The following is a 26,690-nucleotide window of genomic DNA, read 5'->3' as shown; positions in this document are numbered from 1 at the left end:
TTTCCATTTTTAACCAGACTTAACGTCTGAGGAAGTAAAGAATAACAATAATAATAATGACACTGTCTCTGTCTCAATAAATTGATCTTCGAAGATCAGCTGAAGTTATCTCCCATGTCTTACTCTGCCTCTGTCCATGTGAATAACAGTAAAATTTAGGCTTATTTGGGAAAACAGCATCAAAGAAATTGTTTATTACAAATGGAACAACAGTATTATAGATTGCACATGGCAAAGATTTATTGTCACAAATTGATGTTATCACCACTCTTGATAAATCCTGTTAATACAGTACAATAAAAATAACAACACCCGATAAATCTCTGTACACACGCCACATTACCACAAGTGAAAACTACATGGAGTGGAAACAGGGAGATACTACGATGCAAAATTGTTTCCATCTTATGACCTTTTTGTTGTTGCTGTGGTAGTCTGAAGATTGGATTGCTGCAGCTCTCAATACTAATCTATCCTGTGAAAGCCTCATCACCTCCAGCTCTACATATCTATTACAACACCCACCCGTTTAAACCTGCTAGTTGTCGTGAAGTCTTGATCTATTTCTACAGTTTTTATACCCCTTCCCTTCCAACACACACACACACACACACACACACACACACACACACACACACACACACACTAGCCACCAAGGAAGAGCCTACAGCTTTGATTCAACCCCCTCGCCCCCCCCCCCCCCCCCCCCCAGTCGTACCCTCATACCTCCCTAACTATGCTTTGTTCGATACTCATCCTTCCACAATCGCAACGAATTCCTCCATCCTCCATGAGATATATACATCCTAAGCACCAATCCTGTAAAACTGTTGTCAACCTTTCTGCCACAACTCTTAGCCCTGCAGACGTCTTGGTACTTTCTAAAGGCCTCACCTTTAGCCCAAAACCTAAATTCAAGTGTGCTGGACTTGTAAAGGACCTTCTTTCCTTACCTAATCTCTGCAGCTGAAATTTCTTCAATGTGCGTTAGGGAGGTATGAGGGTATGACTGGAAGAGGCGGGGGGGGGGGGGGGGGGGGTTGAATCAAAGCTGTAGGCTCTTCCTTGGTGGCTAGTGTGTGTGTGTTGGAAGGGAAGGGGTATAAAAACTGTTGAAATAGATCAAGACTATGCTCCAGACTGAATGCGGAAAGGCATAATCAGTCTTAAATGATGATGATGATGCATCCCACTAATAACAGCCAACAAAAACCTCACATAGAACCTTGCTTAAAACAGTTCCAGCCTCCCTCCCACCCTGAACCTCCCATTCCAGCCAGTCATCTCTTGGTTATCTTTCAGGAATTCATCACTTCTAACCCGGCCTTACTTTCCTTTCCTAAATCCTCCCTAGTGAGACCAACATCACTCCTATCTAACACACAGCTACCCATATCCTTAAAATCAATCCGTGCCTTATCATCTTTCCTACAGATAAAAGCTTCATCACAGTGTTCATGAATCATAGTGACTATGTGGCTGAGAGTCTTCACCAACTTTCTAACACCTCTGCATACAAACCTTACAACCATGATCACATCCGTGAATTCCAACAAGACTCCAGCAGCTCTCCAAAACCTTAAGTCCATCCCATAACCTGACTCCTGGATCTATCTCCCTCCTCACACCACTCCTTCCTTTTTACCTATTCGCCAACCCAACTACACAGGTCTCTCCACTTGCCCAACTGTGGCTGGGTACAATCCTCCCACTGAACATCACATGCAAACCATTGTCTGTAACCTCCCATCCTACAGTGAAGACAGTGCTTACTTCCTTCACCGCCTTTCTGCAGTTCCTGTTTTGCTACCACATGACTCCTTGCTGGTTACTATGGATGCAACATCATTTTACAACATCCCCCATGCCCATGGCCTCACTTTCCAAACATCCTCCTGATACCAAAACCACCACCTCTTTCCAAATCCCCTTCCCCAAACACATCCTGACTCACAATTATTTCACTTCCGAAGACCAAGTCACAGGGTGAAATGCCTAAAGCTCGCACCACAAGTATGAAGTGCTATTGATTTGCGGCTTTGACTGAATGGATTGGTAGACAGGGACTCATTACTGTTACCCAATCAACATATTGTAAAAATCCTTTCTTGTGCAGATGTACACTTTTTAAATGAAACTGTGCTTACTGACATTAACAAACTAAAAATATGGTAAATCAGAATGTCAGTGGGGTTTGTTGCAGGATTCTAGTACAGGTTGTCAATGAGATACAGTATTTTTAAAAGTTTCCACACCAATACTAGTTTGTGCCACTCAATCTGGGTAGTTGCTAGGTATGATGTTGTTTGCTTACAGTGTGTTTGTGTGTGTGTGTGGGTAGTTGCTAGGTATGATGTTGTTTGCTTACAGTGTGTTTGTGTGTGTGGGTAGTTGCTAGGCAACCTCTTCAACCAGTTATGTGGAAGTCATAGCCTAACTCTTAGCAACATAACAGATGAAACAAGTAGTTGATCCACATGTTACCTCTTGCACAATCGCATGTGGAAATGGCATTAATCGGGCAAGTGTCCTATGCATTCTCCATTGATATAGGTGTATCCCTTTCTATAAAGAGCTGCATGGAATTGATCAAGAGAATTGTGTTAACTTCCATACATGGGCATTAAGACAGGATACTCCAGATGTATCATGTATCTTGTTTAGTGGTGAAGGAAATTTTAACAATCGTGGCCTGGTAAAGTGCTGAAATAAGCACAATTGGTCTGTTAACAATTGTCTTTGGCTGTGGCAGGTGGAATCTCAGCATCCTTGGAGTGTAAACATGTGGTGTGAGGCAGTGAACCATCAGCTCATAGGCCCGTTTTTCTTAGAAAGAACACTGAATGTGCACAAGTATCACAGCCTCCTAACAAATCATCTTCCACGGATGCTAGAAGAGATTCCTCTGCAGACTAGGAGCAACTTGTGGTACCAATACGATGGCTGTACAACCCACAGTGCACGAAGTACAACATGGCTTCACAAACTGTTTACAAATCATTAGATTGGATGTAGAGGACCTGTATCTCGGTTGATCCATTCGCCAAATTTCATGCCTGCAGACTTTTTTTCTATGGGGAAAGCTGAAAGACTGTCTACAAGGGCATACCAACTACATCTGATGATATGCAATGATGTATTACTGCAGCCTGTCGGATTGTCCCTGCTGAAATACTGGTTTGTGTGCAGCAGTCTTTCCATACCAGAATGGGAGCATATACTGGTGCTGCCAGTGCTCATTTTGAACACAGCCTGTGATGGTCAATTGTCTCATTACTGGTCACAATCCACATAACTAGTGTATGGACTTGGACTGTTCTTTGGTGTGTGCTACCGCAGCTAATGTACAAGTGTTGGTGTGGGAACTTTACAGCTAATGTACAAGTGTTGGCGTGGGACCTTTTCAAAATATGATATCTCATGAATGGCTCACACTAGACTCCTGCAACAAACACCGCTGATAGACTAATTTACCCTACTTTTAGTTAATACCGATAGGCATAGTTTCATTTAAAAAAGTTTATGTTTGCACAAAAAATGCACTTTCTAATATCACTACAACCTGTTGGTTGGTTACTAGCATAAGCCCCCAACTACCAATCCATTCTGTGAAAACCACACATCAATAGCACTTTCCATTTCTGCAATGTTTGTCGTGCAGGTTTTAAGTGATTATCCCTGTATAAACAAATCTGTAGTACTGCCATGGGTACTCGCATGGTGCCATCCTATACCAGCTTTTATATTGGCCATCAGGAGAAGTCCTTCCTATCCTGTCAACACCTAAAACCCATTGTCTGATTCAGAGTAATTGAGACATTTTCATGATCTGGACTCATGGTATAGACTGCTTCTTCCATAACCTAAAAACCTACTCCCAAATCATCTTAACCTGATTATTCTCAACTCAATGCGCCATATCACTAGACATCGATATCCATAAATACATGTCAAATGGACCAACCACCAACAGTACCTCCCTCCACTTTGACAGCCGTCACCCATTCCATGTCAAAAAGGCTCTTCCATGCAGCCTTGTCACACGTGGACTCACTATCCCCAGTGGAAAGCAGGAGTTGTCTAAATATGGCAATAGCACTACCAGAGCCACAGTATCCTATCCGTCTCATTCATAAATAGATCTCCCGTGCCATCTCCTCATTTCACACCTGTAACCCTGCTAACCAGACAATGGTCAGCACTCATCTAATCACCCAGGCCTTGAAAAGCTCAACCACATCCTTCACTGGGGCTTTGGCTATCTCAGATGGGGTATACTATACTCAAGATACTACCCTATTCCTGCAAAGTAATGTTCCACTGCCCACACAATCTAGAGAACATCCTTGTCCGCCCCTAATCCTGTGAGTGACCCAGGTGCAAGACCTGTCCCACAGATCCACCCACCACCTCCTACAGCAGTCCAGTCACAGGAATCTCCCACCATATAAAAGGCACGATCATGTGCAAAAGCAACCTGTTAAAAATCAGCTATGCTGCAATTACCATACAATTTTCCATGTAGGGATGACAAGTAACCAACTGTTCACTCGCAGTAATGTCCAGCACCAAACTGTGGCAAACCACAGACTTGACATTGCAGTTGCCAAGAGGCTGTACACCACTTCAACAACTGCTTCACTAGATATACCATTTGGATATTCCCTTCCAGTGCAAGTTTCTCTGACCTACGCAGGTGGAAATTGTCTCTCCAGCACATCTAGTGCCATCCACCTGACCTAAACCTCTGCTAATTTGTTTCCCACTGTATCACTTCACCTTTTCCCTTCTCTCTTCTGTACCCACCAATCTTTTCCCATTCAGACAATGTACTGTCTTCTCCAATCACTCTGCCCCCCCCCTCCCCCCCACCCCCCCCAACCCCCCCACCCCACCCCGTGCAGCTACTGCGGGTGTGTACATTTGGGTGTTTGTGTGGTTTCCAAACTAAACCATGTGCATTTTAGATATGTTAGATCCATATACTTTACCTGAAACTAATTCTCTGAGGTACTGAGACTACTGCTTCCTGGCTCTATTTTCAGCTAACACAGAAGTATTGTCTACAAACAAAAGTGTATGGGACAGGATATTTACCAGTGAATCATTCACACGGGACACCAAAAAGTCTGTTGTGTGGCATGTAGACAACCCCCGAGATGGTCCACCAAGGCAGTGTGACTGCAGGAGCATACAGCAAAAACTGTACACAAAAGATGGTCCAGCACTTCTCAGAGCTTACAGTCAAAAATTATCAGGCTAGGTGTCCATATTATGCAAATTAACGTAGGATTAACAAGTGACAAATGCAGTTACCAAAGCAAATTAGATGATGAGCATGCCATCAGTATTATAGCTCTATAGGAAATGCATTTAGGTGATAATTCAGAAGCTACATGCAAGATTACGCAATATAAAGCAATATCAATACTCCTCTCAATTGTTAGGTGCTACCACAATAAATGAAAAAAGAAACAGCTCTTGGATTATGCTGGCTTAAGCTGTCAGAAAATTAGTGATGTAGAAGTAATTAGAATAAAACTCAAAGGCCTGGTTATTACATCAGTCCACAAATCACCTAACGGAAAGTGTCTGACACTAGTCTTACACACAGCAACTAGACAGCACGTATATGTTTAAGATTTTAATTCCAAAACACAACCCGGAGATACATAAATAGAGACAAAAATAGAGAACCATTGTTCGAATGGATCAACACACAAGAAATTATCTAAGTTTGATGCCAAGGAATTTAAAACGTTTTGGGCAGGCAGATGGAAACTGATACAAAACCTTACCCATCCATCTTTTCCACTGATGAGAACAAATTACCACTGAATCACTCAATAGTAGTACTGAAACATTTTTCAAGGAGTGTACATTGGCTCACATAAGTTATCATTGGTGCTGAAATATCAGTTACAAAATACATTGATAAACCCACATGGAAATTTGAAAAAGCTAACTCGATACAATACACCCAGGAATTGGCGTCGAGTGTGCAAGCAGTAGTAAATCGTGCCATAGAAAATCGTATTACATTTAGTTTAAAGTGCATAGTCTGCCAAAACAGTATTCATAGCGGTATTTGTTTGTGCTCTTTTTCACATATATGGATCCATCTATCGTGTATGAACAACAGAAAAGTGATAAATCCGAATTGTGTATGTGGCTTTGTTAAGTGCAGTGCTCGAAAAAGTGCAGTCAAGATGTATAATGCTGGTACTGAAGAACTCATCTCTGATGTGCTGAAAGAAGAACTCGCAATAGCTAAAAAATATATGAATGACATCGAATCGTTAATTAATTCTTTGAATGTCGATTTTAATCCTTTTGTGAAAAATGTACAAAGTGAAAACTACAACACTCTCAAAGAAACCGTTACTGAAATTCAAAGTGCTCCAATATCTGCTATAGTTACGAAAAACTCGTTTGCGCCCATTGCACAAGAGAAACACCGACAAACGAAATTATTGAGAGAAGACGAGACAAAACCAAAAGTTTATATCTTTGCAGACAGCCATGGACGAGATTTAGCCACTATTCTTACGAATATGCAATCTAAATTTTCCGTTACTGCCACAGTAAAACCCGGGGCTCCTTTCCAGCAAATAATTAAAGATTTAAGCCCTCAACCAAACGATGTTTGTGTAATTATTGCTGGAGCTAACGATGTTTATAAAAATGAGTCGAAAAATGCAATCACAGCATTGCGAAATGCACTGGAAAGAATCTCGCCAAGAAAAACAATCATCGTTAGCATCCCATATAGACATGACCTAATAAACAGTTCATGTGTAAATAATGAAATCAAATTCACAAACAGAATGTTTCAAAAGGTATGCAAAGCATTCAAGGACGTGAAGTTTTTGGACAGTAATTCCGAAGAGAGAAACCATTTTACTCGGCATGGAATGCACAGGAACTGGCTAGGAAAACGTGTACTCGCTAAAGCATTATTAGCAGAAACATTCAAACTATTTGAAAACACCACTCCTCCAATCATTCTAAAAGCACCTGTGCCCATTGAAACTGTACCATTGGAAGAAATACATACAGTGTCGTCAAAATACTCCTTCAAACCTAATGGAACAGCTGAAGGGAAGACTTCATATGCAGCAGCACCTGTATGTGAATCAACACAAACAGGTCTTTTATACAAAAGCAAGACAGCACCAGCAGTTACAACTCAAGTGGGAAACGTTAGTCCACCGCCAACTTGTGAAGCAGCAGCATTTAAGGAGGAAGAACAGTCATCAATAGCAGAAACAGCAACACCAACCCCCACAGGATCAAGTGTACAAGCCGACAGTGTAGAAACCTCACCAACAGGAGATCCACCCTCTATGGCAAAAAGGAGAACAGTAGTGACTGCAGCTGCTCCACATAGGATGTGCCTGAGATCAAGAAAGTCCTCAGCTGCAAATGGGGATTTTTTATGGTACTGGGGCAGAAGGGGGAAGGTTCCAATCAGAATGTAAGTAATGTAGTTAATAACAACAAATGTGGGTGTTACCAGCACAACAGCTCCCTCTTCCCTGCAGAAAACTGTTCCTGTAATACTGGTATGTCAAAAGTAATAAAACTCAGTCCTAGCAATGGTAACACCACAACTAATCATGTAATTAAAAATGAGCTCAAAATTTTTCACCAAAATATTCAAAGCCTGCTCTGTAAGTTAGACCAATTTATTGTAATTATTGATGAACCAACAGGCGCAAATTGTGCTCATATTCTCTGTCTGACAGAACACCATATCACTTTTGGCATTGAAATGCTCAATATACCAAATTATGGTTTAGCTACCTCATTTTGTAGAAAGCATATGTGCAAAGGTGGGGCAGTTATTTATGTGAAAAACAGCCTGTCCTTTGATACAATAGATGTAGAGAAATATTGTGTAGAGAAAGACTTTGAGGCATGTGTCACAGAAATAGTAGAAGGTAACAAGAAACTGGTAATCGTAGCAGTATACAGGGCTCCATCTGGTAATTTTAAAGTATTCATGAAACAATTAGATTCTGTGCTATTGTATCTCACAAGAAAAAATAGGGACATTATAGTGACTGGAGATTTTAATATAGATTTCTTAGGAAGCTCATCTTCTAAGACAGAGTTTGCAAACTTAATGCATACCTACAACCTTGTCTCCACTGTCAGTTTTCCCACAAGAACTACTGCCACTTCCAGCACTCTAATAGACAATATCTTTGTAGATATGAGTAAAACTAATCACATCAAAGTTGAAAAAGTCATAAATGGACTCTCTGATCATGATGGGCAAATACTCACAATTGACAACTTTAATACAAATCAGAACAAAGCTAGTGCACAGTGGAAAACCATTAGAAACATGAATGAGGAAAATATCCAAAAATTCAAATTATGCATTCGGGAGACTGACTGGAGGTATGTTTATCTTGCAAATGATGTTAATACAAAATATAATTTATTTACTGATGAATTATCAGATATATTTGAAAATGTCTTTCCAAAAAAGGTCTGTAGACTACAGAACAGGCAATCAAGCAAAAAACCATGGCTCACCAAGGGCATAAAAATATCATGCCAGAGAAAAAGGGAACTGTATATAATATCTAGACAATCCAATAATCCCCTGCAGATGAAATATTATAGGACATACTGCAAAATCTTAACTAAAGTCATTAAAAAATCTAAAAGTATGTGCATGCAATCTAAAATTAACTGTTCAAACAATAAAATCAGAACGATTTGGAATGTAATAAAGAGGGAAACAGGTACTTCACCATCTGACAATGAAAAATCTGCTGTCCTAAAAATTAACGATTTGGAAATAACTGATAGTAAACAGATAGCAGACACATTTAACAACCACTTTCTAAGTGTCACCTCTCAAATAGGTTCAGTGGTGACCTAAGAGAAGCTTTAGATATTCTGAAACTTAACCTCCCACAATGTTTTAATGATATAAATGTAACACCCATAACTGTTAATGAAATAAAAAAAATAATTCACTCATTGAAAAGTAAAGGATCTTCAGGTATAGATAACATCTCTAATAAACTGTTGAAAGCCTGCAGTAATGATGTAAGTGTAGTACTTGCTCACATTTGCAACATGTCTCTTTATGAGGGAGTTGTTCCAGAGAGAATGAAATATGCCACTGTGAGACCTCTTTTCAAGTCTGGCGATGCTACAGATGTAAAAAATTATCGTCCTGTCTCTCTCTTAACAACATTCTCAAAGGTTCTTGAAAAGGCAGTGTATAACAGGATTGTGGCACATCTTGATAAACTTAATATTATTAACCACAGACAGTTTGGTTTTCAAAAAGGGGTTTCCACAGAGTGTGCCATATATTCACTCACAAATGATGTCTTGGAGTCTATTAATAGTAAGAAGTCACCAGTTAGTGTCTTCTGTGATATTTCCAAGGCCTTTGATTGTGTAAACCACAAGATACTCTTGGAGAAGGTCTATCATTACGGAATCAAAGGGCCTATAGGTAACTGGCTAAAATCATATCTTCAAGACAGGAAACAAAAGGTGGTTCTACATGGCTGCAACAAAGGATCTCCTAATCTAGTGGATTCTGAATGGGGCAAAATTCAGCATGGAGTTCCCCAGGGATCTGTCCTTGGACCCTTGCTGTTTTTAATATATGTTAATGATTTACCCCTGCCCATTAGTAAAAATTGTGAATTCACAATGTTTGCTGATGATACAAGCATTGTCGTTGATGGTCAGTCTACTGCTGATATGGAGACTGATGTTAATGATATATTCAGAGAAGTTACAGCTTGGTTTTCAATTAATTCTCTTTCAGTTAATATTAAAAAAACTAATTTTATACAGTTCCACACAAAAATAAAACTCTAGAAAGTATAGTAATTGCTCATGACAACCAGGAACTAGAACAGGTGCAATCCACTAAATTCCTGGGGGTTCACATTGACAGTAGGCTCAACTGGGAACAGCATGTGTCCCTTACTCTAAAAAGGCTTTCATCAGCAACTTTTGCTCTAAGAATAATTACTCATTTTGGGGACATCAACATTTTAAAATCGTCTTACTTTGGGTACTTTCACTCATTAATGAGTTACGGAATAATATTCTGGGGTAATTCACCAGCCTCAAAAAAAATCTTAAATGCTCAGAAGAGAGCAGTCAGAATCATGTGTGGGGTTCCTCCACGAACCTCATGTAGAAAACTTTTTATACAGTTAGGTATTCTGACCACAACATGTCAGTACATATACTCTCTGATGAATGTAGTTAATAAAGACTATGCTCAGTATGAAACAAATTGTTCATACTATAACTACAATACTAGAGGTAAAGATGATCTACATGTTGAACTAAAAAATTTAACACTTGTACAGAAGGGAGTAAAGTATGCGGCTATAAAGACTTTTAATGCATTGCCTAATTATATTAAATGTACAATAGAAAATGAAACGCTGTTCAAAGGTATGTTAAAAAAATACCTGCTCGACCATCCACTGTACTCGTTAGATGAATTCTTTTCCAGAAGTAATGCCCTCCCTTAATAATAGATGTATTTAGTCTCTTAGTTATTAGATGGATGATACAATATTATGTTAATGTTATAGTGTTAATGTTATAGTTATAATGTTATGTTGAGAATTGCTATACTAGTTTAATGACAGCTTGTAATATCTATATCATTGAATTATATTACTATTCTGTAGCATTAATTGTATTTGTACAATTATATTGACACGTTCCACATCCAGGCGAATCCCTCGCATGTACGGATCTATGGAATACGCATATCAAATAAAAAATAAAAACAACCCGCACTGGACACCTCAAAAGGCAGAACATTGGGAATTATTGTAGATGTAGCTAAATGGAATATCTGAAGGGAGGTAACAAAATAATGTGTACTAGGATGGGACAAACCTGCCCAAGTCCTCTACAAAGGATACCAAGGGTCTAAATAATGTTTTGATAACATTTTGTATTTAAAAATATTTGTGTGTATAAATTGTTCATGTTGATGTAAATTTGACAATTTAAGAAATGGTCATGCTTAGGAACAATGTAAGAAATAGGTGTTATGTAAAAGCCAGTGTGCTTTTGTTTGAAACGAAAATAGCTGTGGGGAGTGGAAAAGGTGCGAAAGGCGAATTGGCGTGCTACCTTGAGCAAGTGTGGGAAGTAAGTCACACAGTCTGTAGGCAGCAGTGATTGAGGTAACTCCTTTGTGGAGCAGAAGCTTTGCCTGCAAATTTTCATAAAAATGCCTTGGTTGAAGACTGCAAACAGCTTACAGCATAGCTGCGAGTTGTTGAGCTACTGTATGTAAAACTGAATGAAGCCAAGAAGAGAAATTGAGCCCATACAGCAAGAAACTTGCAGGCCATAGTGTGGGTAGTGTAGCCGTCATAACTGTTCGCCAAACCCAAGCCTATAGCCACCAGATAAGATTTTTTTTCTATTTTTACCTTTGTACAGCATGAACCATTAATTTAAACTGTGATTTAATAATCATTCTTGAAATTTACGGAAACTGGCTCACCCTGTCATTTCATCCTAATCATACATCTGTATAGGGTTCCTTCCTGGTGTTTGATTGATCCGAGTGTCCTGTTTTACAGACTTATGAAGTGCCAAGTTAATATAAAGAGGAACCATTTAAATTGCTTTAGTGTAAATAATAAAAAAGTTTTCTTAACTATTGCAAAGTGTTATAGTTTGCTTACATAAAATTCAATCAGAGTGAAGTACCAAGTTAATATAAAGAGGCACCATTTAAATTGCTTTAGTGTAAATAATAAAAATGTTTTCTTAACTATTGCAAAGTGTTATAGTTTGCTTACATAAAATTCAATCAGAGTGAAGCCAAGTTACTAGAACCTGTTAGATGGCTATACAGAATTAGTTCAAAGAATAATAGCTTTTGAAAGTAAATTCCACCAAGAAAGAGGTTTTCTTTAAGTGAAATGTTCAGTTAAAAAGTGTGTGCTTTAGTGTCTAAGTATTTAAGTTTCTTGATTATGGAAAGTGCTTATCTAAAGGTTGTTCCCCCCATCCCCGGCTAATTTTTTTTACCTTCCTTGAAGTTATGTACTGGGCTTTTTCTTTTTTTAAATCATAATGTATAAAGATGTAGCCCAAAATTGTTTAAGTGGGGTAATTTATTCGAAGAGCCAAACTAAACAGTAGCAAGAAAGTAGGCAAAATTCACATTTCTGCTTCTCCAATACTTCACTATTTCATTGCCAGGATAGGTTGGTGACCATTAAGTACATGTTTTAAACCACTAAATGAACTTGGAAATGAGTTGTCCTAGCTTCAGTATATTATTATTCATACTGTGTTTCTATCTAGCCACTGGGTAAGATCTTAGGAAAAGAAGTGAATAGTCCAATTTACTTATCCATTAGACGCAACAAACGGTAAATCCTGTAAGAAGGATAACTCTATTGATTATCTTTTCCTATAAACAGGACTATCCGTCCACAGTGTATTTTATTTGGAAACTAAACTAAATTTTAGTAAGAGGGTTATACGTGGCAACATAGAGACAGGGTTTCTGTTATTTACATAAAAGCATACTAATATCATAATGGTAGTGTTACAAGGTCCTATTAATGTGTGGTCATCACATTTGTTAAATGTCTCACCACATTCCTATTGAAACTATTTACTCTTATTGAAACTATTTACTCTTCTTGACCGAACGAGGTGGCGCAGTGGTTAGCATACTGGACTCGCATTTGGGAGGACGACGGTTCAATCCCGTCTCCGGCCATCCTGATTTAGGTTTTCCGTGATTTTCCTAAAATCGTTTCAGGCAAATGCCGGGTTGGTTCCTTCAAAAAAAGGGCACGGCCGATTTCCTTCCCAATCCTTCCCTAACCCGAGCTTGCGCTCCGTCTCTAATGACCTCGTTGTCGACGGGACGTTAAACACTAACCACCACCACCTACTCTTCTTGTAAATAACACCTATGACAAATTTATACAAATGTCCACTAAGACTTTGCTCGTCAACTTTCATTTAGGTAACAGCGATCTTTTAGATGTATTTAAATCAGTACTGTTAAGAAATACTGACTAGCTTTATTTTCAAGAATCTCAAGTTTAAGTTATACATACTGTTATCCTCCAATAAGAATCATTGGCCGATTCTTCATCTTTGACAGGTTCAGCATGCCTGCAATGCAAAACATTACCTTTTGTATTAACACATGAAATCCAATTTTTAAATTTAATAAATGCTTATACAAACATAAAGTTTCTTCAAAAAATGTATTTCTGACAACTTCCTGTCACAGATAATTTTCACTGAATGTTTCAACCCAGTTATATTGCTGATGAGAAGCAAATGTTGATCTTTTCCCTCTCTTCCTTCACCATCTCCTGTTTTGTTCACCTTGACATATTTCTACCAAAAAGACTACCCCAATGGATCCACTGCTTATATTTAACACACAGTAAATTCAGTGCAAATATTTCCTTAACACAGGATGTGCATTGACGAGCTTGAATTAATCAGAAAAATATAAACAGATACTAACCATTCCACAGCTCTTACAAAATACTTGCATTAAGTAATCATCAAAGCCACTTTTTGTACAGCAAGAGGACTAACAGTCAAAATGGTGCTACATGCTACAGGCAGTGCAATACAATTTATTTTACTCATTGCTACAGCAATAAATGTACTTATAAAAATATTCAGACTTAGACTATAATCAAATACAGAGAGAGAAAATATTCTAACTAAAGAGATATAGCAGCCATAGGCAGAAACAAATAAAAAAACTGATACTAATCTTAGCTTTGAGGACCAAAAGTTTCTTCATCTGGAAAATGTAAAAAGAGAAATGAGACTGTTCAAGAAATAAGGATGAAAATTTAGGATCTTGAGTCATGGAAGATGGATGGTTAAATGAATGAAAAAACTAGACTGGACATGATGAAATTCAGATGCGAAAGAGCAGCAGATGATGTAATTTTAAATGCTGAGAAATAAGATCTCTTCAAGAGGAGCCACCAAAAGGTCAAATAAGTGAAGAACAAGCTGAAAATACCGGTAAATGGGCTAAAATGGCGGCAAATAGATAAACGAAACAGAAAGATAGTGCTGAAGAACAGGCAACCAAACAACAACAACAACAACAACAATAACAATAACAGCACATTGTAGCAATATATAATAGCAGTCCCACAACATCTGGAGGAAGATTTTCCACTAACAGAACAATAAATTCATGAAGCCATCAAATCATTCCAAAACTTCGAAGCAACAAATGAAGACTCCACTACAGCAAAATTATTGAAATAGTCAGAACACAAAAAATGATCTACAACTGCTGTTTGAGAACATTTGGAAAGCTGAAGAGATTATTGAAAGCATTAATCCACAGCTGTGAAAAAAAGGGGACACACAAAATGTCAACAATTGCAGAGATGCCTGACTTCTGCCAGTGGTATACAAAATATTATCAAAAATTCTCTGGACAGAGTTGTAGAAACTTTAGACAAATAACTGGGAGAATCTCAAGGAGCTCTAGAAAGGGAAGACCCTGCACAGAACAGATGTTTATTAGAAAATTGATAATTCTCCACAGACTGTTAATCACCAAACCAATAATAGTATCACATATTGGTTTCAAGAAAACATTTGATTTGGTAGGCAGAGAAATTATGGGTAAAATCATCAAAGAATTTTGTGTTAAAGCAAACATAATCCTCAAAACACTAGCAAATAGGGTGACTGAAGCTAAATTTATGGGGGAAGTATCTCAACCATTTGAAATAAAAACTGGTGTTAGACAAGGGGACAGTTTATCACCTTTACTGTAAAACTACATTCTAGAAAAAATAGAAAGTTATTGGAATTTGGAGAAAAAAAATCACAAAATTGAACCAATAGTTTTAGGACGAAAAACAAATGGAATTAAGGTAAACTGCCTCTCTTCTGCAGATGATTCTGATATACTTTCAAAAAATCTGACAGACAGTTATTAAAAGAAATCTTTTGGAAGAAATAGCAAAGAGAGTTGGCCCCGAAATTTCAGCCAAAAAAACAACATTGATGACAATTTCAAACAATGCATCAACATTCTTAGAAAAACAAAAATGTAAAATAGCATTAGTAAGTAAATTTAAATATATTGGACAAACTGTACAACAAAATGGACTAGAAGAATTAACAGTAGATGCAAGAGTCAGCAAACTGGAAAGAGCAAATCGTTTGACAAAGGATATTTACAACAAGAAATGTACAACTAAAAAAAACAAATTTAAACACTATCCCACAGTGGTATGACCAGGATGTTTACATGGATGAGGATGCCTAATGATGAACTATAAGATGGACAGAACAGAGGTTCCACAAAGGAGCATTATTAGAAAATAATGGTTGCAATACAAGCTACAGATGGCTGGAAAATGAGAAGTAATGAGGAGATATACAAAAATTTTGAGAAAATATCAGAAGTAATGGCTAAAAGAAGATTAATCTTTTTTTAGAGACCTCTACTGAATGAGTAGTTCTGGAAGAAGGAATCAATGATAGCATGGATTACAGAAATAAGAAAGAAACAACATCAAACAATCAGAAATAATAGAAAGAAACTTTTTACAGATAACATACTGAATGTAAAAGGATCATCACCTCTCCAAGATCAAAATTAATTTCATCCCTCTCAATAAGACTGTGAAAACCGGAAATAAATTTCATAAATATGATACTGCGAAGCTCAAAATCAATCAAAACGTATTGGAACAATGCCACCAGTAACTGACAGTTGAATCCCATAAATGGGCAGACATTGCCTCCATGATCCAACAAGCAGCTAATACTACAATCCTGACAGCTAAAAAGAGGAATCATACATGGTGGAATGAGGTTTGTGGTGAGGTGGTGGCCCAAACAGCAAGTGCATGGAAATAGTGGAACTCTACCAGGAGACCTGATGATTTTGATGTATTCCATGAAGTTCAAAAATATGCAGCCAGAACTCTACTGCATGAGAAACAGCAGTTAGAACAGATCGATCAGCGTTTCCAGATAAACAATGTCAGAGACTTCTATCAGACGTTCAAATCGAATTTGAAAGGATACCAAGCCCCTAGTTTTTGTTTTAGAGACGAAAATGGAAAGCTCAGTGTTGTGTACATAGTTCCGCGTATTCAGCGCGTACACAAATTTCCCACTAGAGTGCGCCCCGCTAAGCACAACAGCGCAGGCGCAGCACTCGTCCATCTCCCCACTACGAGATGGCGCTGCCATAGAGACGGACCAAATTCTGCTTCCGCCGATCCGCGAATTAATATGTAACGCAGCCAATGAGATTGCTGCTAACATAGAACACTTTCTCCTCGCGCATCACACTCACGCAGTGATACATGAACGTGCGAGGTATTATAACGGGTGTAAAGACCTTCGATCAGTCAGTCTGCATTTGTCTGCACCAGTCTGCATTAATCTGTACCAGTCTGCATTAGTCTGTACCAGTCTGTACGAGTTCTACAATTGTCTGTGCCAGTCCATAGTCAAGTTCCAGTCTGTGCCTAATAAGATTACCATATTCCTGTACATAGCCATGAAGATAAATGTATAGACACTTTTGTCAAGTATCCGAGATATATGTAAGAATAAGATTAACGTACCAATACCAAAGGAACTTCAGATTGTCAATTGTAAATAGCATCCAGAACCAAGTTAAATAATTTTTATATTTGTTATTATTTTAATAAATGTGTGTGAAAATTAATCAAGTTCTATTTAAAGTTGGTCACCATCAATCTGCTACTCTAAGTGTGCAAGTGGCATTTCTATCGTCTGACCTAATGGCAGAAGATAAACATGCCATGATAAGACCACGAGACATATTGCTGACACTCGCTTACTTTGTTAGAGCAACAAGTCAAATAATCTGATGGTGTGTGTACTGAAGATCTTACAGTACGCACACCACACTCGGCCTGACCAACAAAGAGAACTGCAAGATAATGTCTCGTTACTTTGAAAACCTACTTAATTGTGATGAACCGAAAGAAAGATTCCCTGTATGTGCCCCAATCCACAAACTACCCCTCATCTCCATCTAGTAAAGCAGAGACCAAAGAGATCATCAACAACTTTAAGAATAATAAGGCAGCTGGAGAGGATTCAATAGTGGTGGAACTACTGAAGCTGGCAAATAATGAAACTCTAGATATACTAGTCCAACTTTTTGAGGAGATCTGGAGAGCTGGGATGATACCAACTGAATGGCAGTCAGCTTTAATCCATCGTATACACAAAAAAGGTGATAAATAGAATGTCAATAACTATAAGGGTACCTCATTAGTATCTGTTCCATGTAAGATTCTCTCCAAAGTGATACAGAATAGAATAGAAGATCATTGTAACCAACTGATTGGGGACTATCAAGCTGGTTTCCGAAAGGGCGATTCTTGCGCAGAACAGATCTTTAACCTGAAGAACATGATCAGGTACAAAAAAAATTGGAAAAATAACTATGTGGTCATATTTGTTGATTTTCAGAAAGTATATGACTCCATCGACTGACAGGCAGTAATGAATATTTTGGAAAAGTTTTGGGGTGGATAATACATCAAGAAAGCTGATCAAACAAACTCTTACTAACACAGTGTCAAAAATTAAATTTATGGGTGAGGTATCTGAACCTTTTCAATTGTGTCTTGGAAAAGGTCATTCAAGAGTGGAGAAAGTTATTAGCCCAAGGAGAAACAAATGAAGAGTGGTTCAGACTTGGTCCTAAGAACAAAGGGGTGTGCATTGGCTGCTTAGATTTTGCGGCTGACCTAGCCATTTTTGCTAACAACATAGAGTCAGCAGTCAACAAGATAAATAGGCTGTCAGAAATTGCTGAAAAAAGTTAGACTCCAGATCTCCAATCAAAAGACAAAACATATGACGAACATCTGTGATGGACCTGAATGGATGATAACCAACCTGGGAAAAAATTGGATGAGTTAAGAATTTCAGGTATCTCGGTGAAGTCATCCACCTGGAGAATGGATTAAAAGAAGAAGCAATTGTCGGGATGAGGAAGTTAGACCAAGCATACCAACTGACAAAGAATACTTATAACAAAAAGTCTATGAGTATATGGGCCAAGTTCCAACATTATAATACAGTTGTAAAACCTGAGGGCTTATAAGCATCCAAATCTTTGACCACGAATAGACAAGGTAAGCTGAGCGGCTGGAAAAGCGTGAGTGTAGGATATTAAGGAAAATCCTAAGGTAATAGATGGGTCGATGGACAATGGCGAATGAGAGCAAATGAGGACTCGTGCAGCAAGACAGAACCTATCACAGCATCCATTACGAAGAAATGATTGTTATTTTATGGTATCTCATGAAAATGGACGGTGATCGACTAACAAAAAGAATATGGAGTTTCATCCCATCTAAGAAAACGAGGCCGAGATGGTTCAAAGAATGTGAAAAAGATCTTAAGCAGATTGGTATCTCAGAGAGAAATTCCTGAAAGGAACAAATTTAGAAGATTGGTGACCAACTACCAAGGTTTTAACATGGCATCAACATCCGAAAGACAGTGAGGACCATTATCTGAAGAGCATAAAAAGGCACTTCTTGCAGGGGCTCAGAAGATACTGGCAGGAAGTCAAAGCTGGAGCAAGAACAAGACCTGGACACTAGAGTGAAGTCGGTTGTTACCACGCAGTCCGTAGAGACTCACCTCAATAAAAAAAAGTAAGTAAATAAAAATAAAAGGCTTTCAATGCAGAAGAAATAGGGGATTGAGAACAACACGAATAGAATAAAGGGGGAAAAACATGAGGAGGAGATGGACGAGTACTGGAAAAACAGGAGACGACAAGGGAAGAAGAAGAAGTGAAGTTATTACATGATGAGAGATGGTGATTGGATTTGATTTGATTCAGTTTTCATTACATACACCGAAAAAATGAGATGATTCTCGAGGGTGTGGAACATGTCAGAATGTATAACACAAAACATTTTAATATAATGAATACTACCCTGATCATTTGTCATGAGATTGTCAAAATAGGTGAATACAATACAATAAACTGGAAAAGCTAATATTTACAGAATTAATACGCTGTCAGAATGAAACATTGTTATGCACTATTAATAAATTTATCATACACAAAATACCTAATTTTGACTGTTGCAACCAAGTGCTGTCAAAACTTATATCTAACATATTTTTACTTAAGCTGGCCTAACAGTCTCTGTTAGGATATTCATCTATAGAGTAGAAGGCATTGCCTATCAAAAAGTCATTCAAACTCTGTTTAAACTGTGCTTTATCTGAAACCAAGTTTTTAATGGTTGCTGGTAATTTATTGAAAATGTGTGTTCCTGAATATTGGACCCCCTTTTGGACCAACATAAGTGATTTTAGGTCTTTATGTAGATTTTTCTTATTCCTAGTATTGATAATATGTATTGAGCTACTTGTTGGAAATATAGATATATAACTTGCAACAAATTTCATTAAGGAGTAAGTATACTGAGAAGCAATGGTTGGAATTCAAAGTTCCTCGAATAGGTTCTACACGATGTTCTTCAAAGACTGGTCCCAGATACTCCATTGCACCATTCACCGAACCTGATAACCCCGAGCCGTCAGTAACAAAAATTAAGTCTTGCTTAAGAGATTTACAACACTACATGCACTTGTTACCAAAGTCTCATTTACTTTTAGAGCTATCTGTTCCACTTCCTTTTTGGCCCCACTTCTCTCTGTCTTCACTATATCTGAAACAGTTCTTATTTTGTTGCCCGATACAATTATCATTTTCTCTTAATAAAGCTACTTCGATTTCTGGATTACTTGATTCAATATTTTGCAGTATTCTTTGTAATGCATTACAATTCTAATATCAGAAACGTTCCTAGATAGTAGATACAGTCTCCTTTTTGCCCCACATGATATCTTTATTCCTTGTATAATCCATGGTTTATCTTTTGACTTCTGTGTGATCTGAGTTACCTTTAGGGGAAAACAATTTTCAAAAGAGGAGGTAACTTTATTAATAAATGCTTTGCATTTTCCATTTGAGTCAGGTAAACATCTCTCCAGTTCATGTCTTTGAGCAATTTCCTGAATTCCTCAATTTCTGGCTTATTTATTATCCTCCTGTACTCAGATTTAATATTTTTTTATCCTGACAAGTTTCAACATTTAACACAAGATGCTGCACGTCGTGATCAGATAGTCCATTTACTACTGGTTTTGCGATATGACGTTTTTCCCCTAGATTTGTTCATAAAGATATTATCAATAGCAGTCTCAGAGCATTTACATATCCTAGCTGCAAAGTTCACAATAGGAACTAAATTGAATGATAGTGTTAAAAACACCAGCAACCACTATTTCCCCTTCTTTTGTTTTTTACACAAGCTATTCCTTTCGCTTTGTGAAATGAAGCACTGCCTAGTTCCAAAACACAGGACTACTATGACAAGGTGAAATGTTCTCAGAGTGCTACATGTATGATAGTAAATGTAATCAGCACTATAGTTGTTTTCTGAGTAGTTATGCTGTGTGTGTTTCATTCAATCAGATGAAATGGAATAAAATCATCTATTTATTTATTTGGGCTCTTTATCACCAAGATACATTCAATGTTGGTTGAGGTTTATCTTTTGAATTCACTCCAGTGTAGATTGTCAAAATTTTATCAGTTGTCAAAGTACTTGTAACACAGTTTTCGAATTTACTGCCATCAAGGAAAGTCTCGCACTCAAATTATTCTCAGAGACTGAGAGCTGGCTGAAACCCAGAGTAGAAAGCTCTGACATATTTAGTGATTAATGGAATATATATCGGAAAGGCAGGTTAGACACTGTAGGAGAGGGAGTGTCCATTGTCTCTATTGAGGTCAAAGCTGATTGTGACAGTGAAGTTATCTGGTTGCATATAACAAGTCTACGTGAAATCAAGTTAATTAATGAATGTTTTAATCAGCCACCCGGTTCTGCTATGACAGTTTTGGAGCCATTCACAGAAAGTCTACAGACAGTAGCACGTCAATACCTAGATCATGCAATACTAGTTGGAGGTTAATTTAGCCTACTGAGTATAGATGGTAGCCTATGGCTTCATTGCAGGGGGTGCAGTCAATCTTGTGAAGCACTTTTGAATGTGGTTTTCGAAAATTGTCTTGAGCACCTAGTTTGCCATGCCACATGCAATGGAAATATCTTAGACCTTGTAGTTACAAACAGGCCAGATATCATCAATGACTTCAGCATAGAGATGGGGATTAATAATCATGATAACATCATAACAACTAAGGTTACAAAAATTAATAAATCAGTCAAGAAGGCTAGGAAAATGTTCATGCCAGAAAGAGCAGATAAGCAGATGTTAGCATCTTACTTAGACAGAACTGACATCACTTAGTTCCATTAAGACGGACGTAGAGAGATTATGGTCAAACCTTAAACAGATCGTGAATTGCACTCTCAACAAGTCTGTACCTAGTAAACGAATTAAGGATGCAAAAGAGCCACTGCGGTTTAACAATGAAATTTGGAAAATACTGAGGAAGGAAAAGCTACTGCACTCTTGGTTCAAAAGAGAATGCCAAATGGCAACAAGGAAAGGTTACTACCACTGTCATACCTCAGCAAAAGATCTGGCTGAGAAGCAGGGGAATTTATTGTCCTATGTAAAATCACTAAGTGAGTCAAAGAATTCCATCAAGTCACTTGACCAGTCTGGGGTGGCAGTAGGAGATAAATGTTTTAAATTTTGCATTTAAGAAATCATTCATGCAAGAGAATCATATAAACATACCGTCATTTGACAATAGCACAAAGACACCTAACAACAATCACCACAAGAGGCCAGCACTAGCACAAGTTGTTCACATGATATTCATTGGACTGTTGCCTGTAAACCCGTCCCATGTCAGTGCTCTTGGAAGAGAGCTGTGGCAGTGACACGGCTCTGTTGTTGTTCCTGTGCAGTGATCTGCAAAGACGCGACGGTACGGGACGGGGGGTCGGGTCGAGATTCAAGCAGTGATTAAATACTTCATAAAGAAAGGTATGAAAGTGAAGGACATTCATGCCGATTTCCAGAAAACACCAGGGGACTCTGCTCCTTTGTCTTCAACTGTTGCCAAGTGGATAAATGAATTTCAATTTGGTCAGGAGAGCTTAGATGATGATCATCCATGAATAGGTCAGCCAAAACGTGTCACTACTCTAGAAATCATTGCAAAAGTCCGCATAATGATCAAGGAGGATCACCAATTTAGAGTGCATGAAATTGCTCACGCTTGCCAGATGTCATCTGAAAGGTATTCACAAGATGGGTGCCGCGACTCTTGACGCTGTGTCAAAAACGCATGAGAATGGACATATCACAACAATGTTTGGCCTGTTTTAGGAGAAACAAACAAGATCTTTTGTGCTGGTTTGTGACCACGAGGAAACTTTGGTTTACTACTATACCCCAGAGACAAAGCAACAATCAAGGCAGTGGAAACATGCTGAATCTCCGCCGCCAAACTCCTTCAGCGGGGAAGGACATGGCGTCAGTGTTCTGGGATGCGCCACCAAATTCCTTCAGCGGGGAAGGGCATGGCATCAGTGTTCTGGGATGAGAAGGGGATTCTGTTTGTACATTATCTCCCCACTGGGCAAACAATTACTGGAGAATACTATGCTAACCTTCTGGACAAATTGCAACAAATGATATGCGAAAAAGGCCAGGTTTAATAAGGAAGAAAGTCGTCTAGCATCAAGCAAATGCACGCTCGCATGCATGTACCATCGCCATGGTAAAATTACACAAACTAAGGTATGAATTGTTGCCACACGTGCCTCTTCCCTAAACTTAAAATTTTTCTTTGTGGATGAAGATTCACTTAAATGAAGAATTGATAGCCTGAGTTGACAACTATTTTATAGGCCTGGAGGAAAATCATTGTCGAGATGGGATCGAGGTATTGGAACACTGTTGGACCAAGTGAATTAATCTACAAGCAGGGTACATTGAAAAATAAAAAAGTTTCAGTGACATAAGTACATTTTTTCTATTCTGTTTCAAGAACTTTTCAAACCACCCTCGTAAGCATCCCCGACGCCTGAAATAATTAAAAACAAATTAGTCGCCAGTTGCAGATGGAATCTCAATTTGGTTTTACAAAGAGTGCTATATGGCACTGGACCCTTACTTAGCTTGTATTTATTGTGAATCTCTCACCCAGCAGAAAGACTTAGCAACTGGGGAAAAAAATACAGAGGCGTCTCCTGTATATACGAAGGGCGAAAGAACAGACCCGCGAAATTACAGCCCAATACCCGTAACATCAGTTTGCTGCAGAATTCTTGAACATATTCTGGGTTTGAATCTAATCAGTTTCATAGAGACCAATAAGTTTATGTCCACAAATCAGTACAAAGCATCGCTCATGGGCAACTCAGCATGCCCTTTTGTCATACGACGTCTGTTCAAAAAATTCCAAAACTTTGTCCACAAAATTTTCTATGCTTATCTTTTAATTACTATGGATTGTCTCCTTCGAAATACTCTCCTCCACAATTGATACACTGCTCCCAATATCATTTCCACTTCCAGGAGCAGTCTTGACACACCTCTTGCTGGGTCGCATAAAGTGCCGTCTGCGAATTTTCTTTTATCTCATCTACCATTGCAGAACTTCATCCTTTTCAACTTTGGAAATAAAAAGAAGTCTGCAGGGGTCATACTATTCTCGCAAGGAACATCTCATTCTCATTTGTGAGATCCAAAAGTTTTTTTGGTCTTGACTCATGAGCCGTGGAATGAACTTGGCGGCAACACAATGCATTCCAAGATGCTGTGTCATTTCATAACATGATCCAATTGAAATGTTACATTCTACTACAATCTCTCAGACAGTGTATCTTCGACTGCCACACACAATTTCTTTGACGTTCCTGACACAAGCAACATCAGGGGACATCTAAGAGCATCCTGAACAAGGATTATTTTTGACTTTTGTAAAGCCATTTTAAAACGTGTGAATAATACATAACACCAAGTATGGCTTAAGCACTCATCGCTATAGGCTCCCTGCATCATTTGGTGTGTCTGTGTAAAGGTTTTCTTGAGTTTCACGCAAAATTTAATGCAGATGCATTGCTCCTCTAACTTTGCCATCACAAAATTCACAAACCCAGATTCCATATTTCTTGATTTCCGAGAAGCATTTGACATAGTGCCTCACTGCAGACTTTTAACAAAGGTACAAGCACATGGAATACATTCCCAGACATGTGAGTGGCTCAAAGACTTCTGAAGTAATAGAACCCACTACATTATCCCGACGGTGAGTGTCCATCAGTGACTGGGGTATCATTAGGATCATTCCAGGGATGTGTGATAGGAGCGCTATTACTCATATTTTCTATGTGCATAACTGATCTGATGGACAAAGTGGACAGTAATCTGTGGTTGTTTGCTGATGATGTTGTGGTGTATGGAAGGTGTCATCGTTGAGTGATTTAGGAGGATAAAAGATGACTTGGGCAAAGTTCCCAGTTGGTGTGATAAATGACAGCTAACCCGAAATGTAGAAAAATATAAGTTACTGCAGATGAGTTGGAAAAACTAATCCATAATGCCAGAATCCAGCATTAGTAGTGTCATGAATGAAGTCACATTGTTTCAATATCTGGACATAACGTTGCAATGTGATATGAAATGGAACAAACTTGTGAGGGTCATGGTAGGGAGGGCGAATAATCATCTTTCGTTTGTTGGGTGGATTTTACTACAGTGTGGCTCAGCTGTGATGGACATCACATATAGGATGCTAGTGTCTGGGATCCACAAGGGGTCGAATTAAAGCAGACATTGGGGTAATTCAGAGGCAGGATACTAGATTTGTTAACAGTAGGTCGAAACAACAACATACAAGTATTATGGAGATGTTTCTGGAACTCAAATGGGAATCCCTGGAGGGATTTTGAGGAACACTGTGCTGACTGCAGAACAATTCTGATTGCACCAACATACATTATGCGTAAGGACCACGAAGATAAGAGACGACAAATTAGGACTCATAGAGAGGGATATAGACATTCACTTTTTCCTCAATCGATTGGCAGATGGAACGGAAAAGGAACTGACTACAGTTGAAATAAAATTACTTGATAGTTGGCACTTCAAACGCCAATAAGAGTAGTCAGCGTCACACTTGAACTGTCTGCTGTTGCCAAACTCCACCAAAATTGGCCAGTCACTTCCAATTCCTGGTTCAGCATTCTTTCTTGATGTATTTGTATCCCGAATTACGAGCCCGACACTTTTATTATGTATTTCATGACACGCGATAGCTACACCAAAAACAACACACATTAACAATGCTAATGAAAGACACACATTTCATTCATAGCACTAACCAAACACTACCGAATAACTCAGCACAAGGTGTAATTCAGTATCATACATATAGTTATCATATTCACAGAGATCATCTTACATTAGATAAGCTTTTCACTACATTGTGTGAAACTGAAATTTTTAAGGTTGCAGTTCATAGTTGCAACTGGGTCACTACATTCACATATATAAATACTTCATGCAGTGCTGTGGCATAGCACAATGGTTGGCAGATTAATCTAATGTGTAGCATGTCGTAGGTTTGAATCTCATCAATGTAGCAAAATTTTTATTTCTAAATCTAACCAAAAGAGTGTGATTATTATTTTCATTCAATTAATTGGTTTAAATGTATTTTTTTATTTTTAATACTTTGCTGCATCATTTTTCATCATTGTTTTGACTGTTCTATTTGGTCTTATTTTTCTTCCTGTCACTATTTCTTCATTTGGAATCTGCCTCAGTCATCTATAATCCACGAACAAGTGCCCACATGGACTGTTCACTGGTTTCTAACATGGCAGCATGTGCAGCTAGAGTAAGGATAGTTACAGGTAACAAATGAAACGGAGAAATTTTAATTTGCTTTCAGCCCTGAAATTGAGTTTTTGTTGTCTTGAGTTTACCCTTAAGCGTTAGCTTTAATCGCCATGAACAAAGCGATCATGATATTAGTACTGCTGCAGACTGTTGACCACAATTTTCTCGGCTGGGTTAGGACACAAGTTTACAGTCAGGGATACAAAACGGGTCATCTTCCCCAGTTCAGTCACTGGTCACTTTAAATCAATAGTCGACAGAGTATCCAACATTTCTGACATACCTTGCACCAGCCACTAGAAAAATTGCTCTGTGTTAAACGTTTAACATAATTTGTGAAGTGAGCCGCTTGTTTGTTGTCACCTGTAACCAAACGGTAGCTGGTAGCCAATGTGGCAACATTGTTGCGGCAAGTGATTGATGTCAACTATCAAGTAATTTTATTCAGACTATTGTAGTGAGACAGGGTACCTTCTGCCATGAACCATATGGTGGCTAGTGGAGTATGTATGTAGATGTGGAATCAGTCTTTCCTTCTCATCCCATCTGGAAAGTCTCCCCTGATCTGCAGTTCTGGGTAACTTTCTCAAAATCTACAATTTTTCCTAGACCTATCCTTCACCCCTCTTCCTTGCACTTCAACCCTTCTGCCTGAAGAATGAGCTACTGGCTCTGAAAGCTTGCCTAATTATAATCTTCTTTTATGTGTGTGTTCTGCCGCCACTTAGCAAGTAGATTGTTTATCTATCCAATTCAATTATCATGTAACCAAAAGCTGC

General features: G+C 38.4%; 1 pseudogene; it reads right to left on the bottom strand.

Moving 5' to 3' along the window:
* Positions 1-26,690, bottom strand: part of LOC124594729 — a 107,670-nt pseudogene that overhangs the window by 29,897 nt on the left and 51,083 nt on the right.

Source organism: Schistocerca americana, chromosome 2, assembly GCF_021461395.2.
Source record: "Schistocerca americana isolate TAMUIC-IGC-003095 chromosome 2, iqSchAmer2.1, whole genome shotgun sequence".
Lineage (NCBI taxonomy): Eukaryota > Metazoa > Arthropoda > Insecta > Orthoptera > Acrididae > Schistocerca > Schistocerca americana.
Note: the sequence above shows the minus strand (reverse complement) of the source record. Positions and strands in the feature narration are given on the sequence as shown.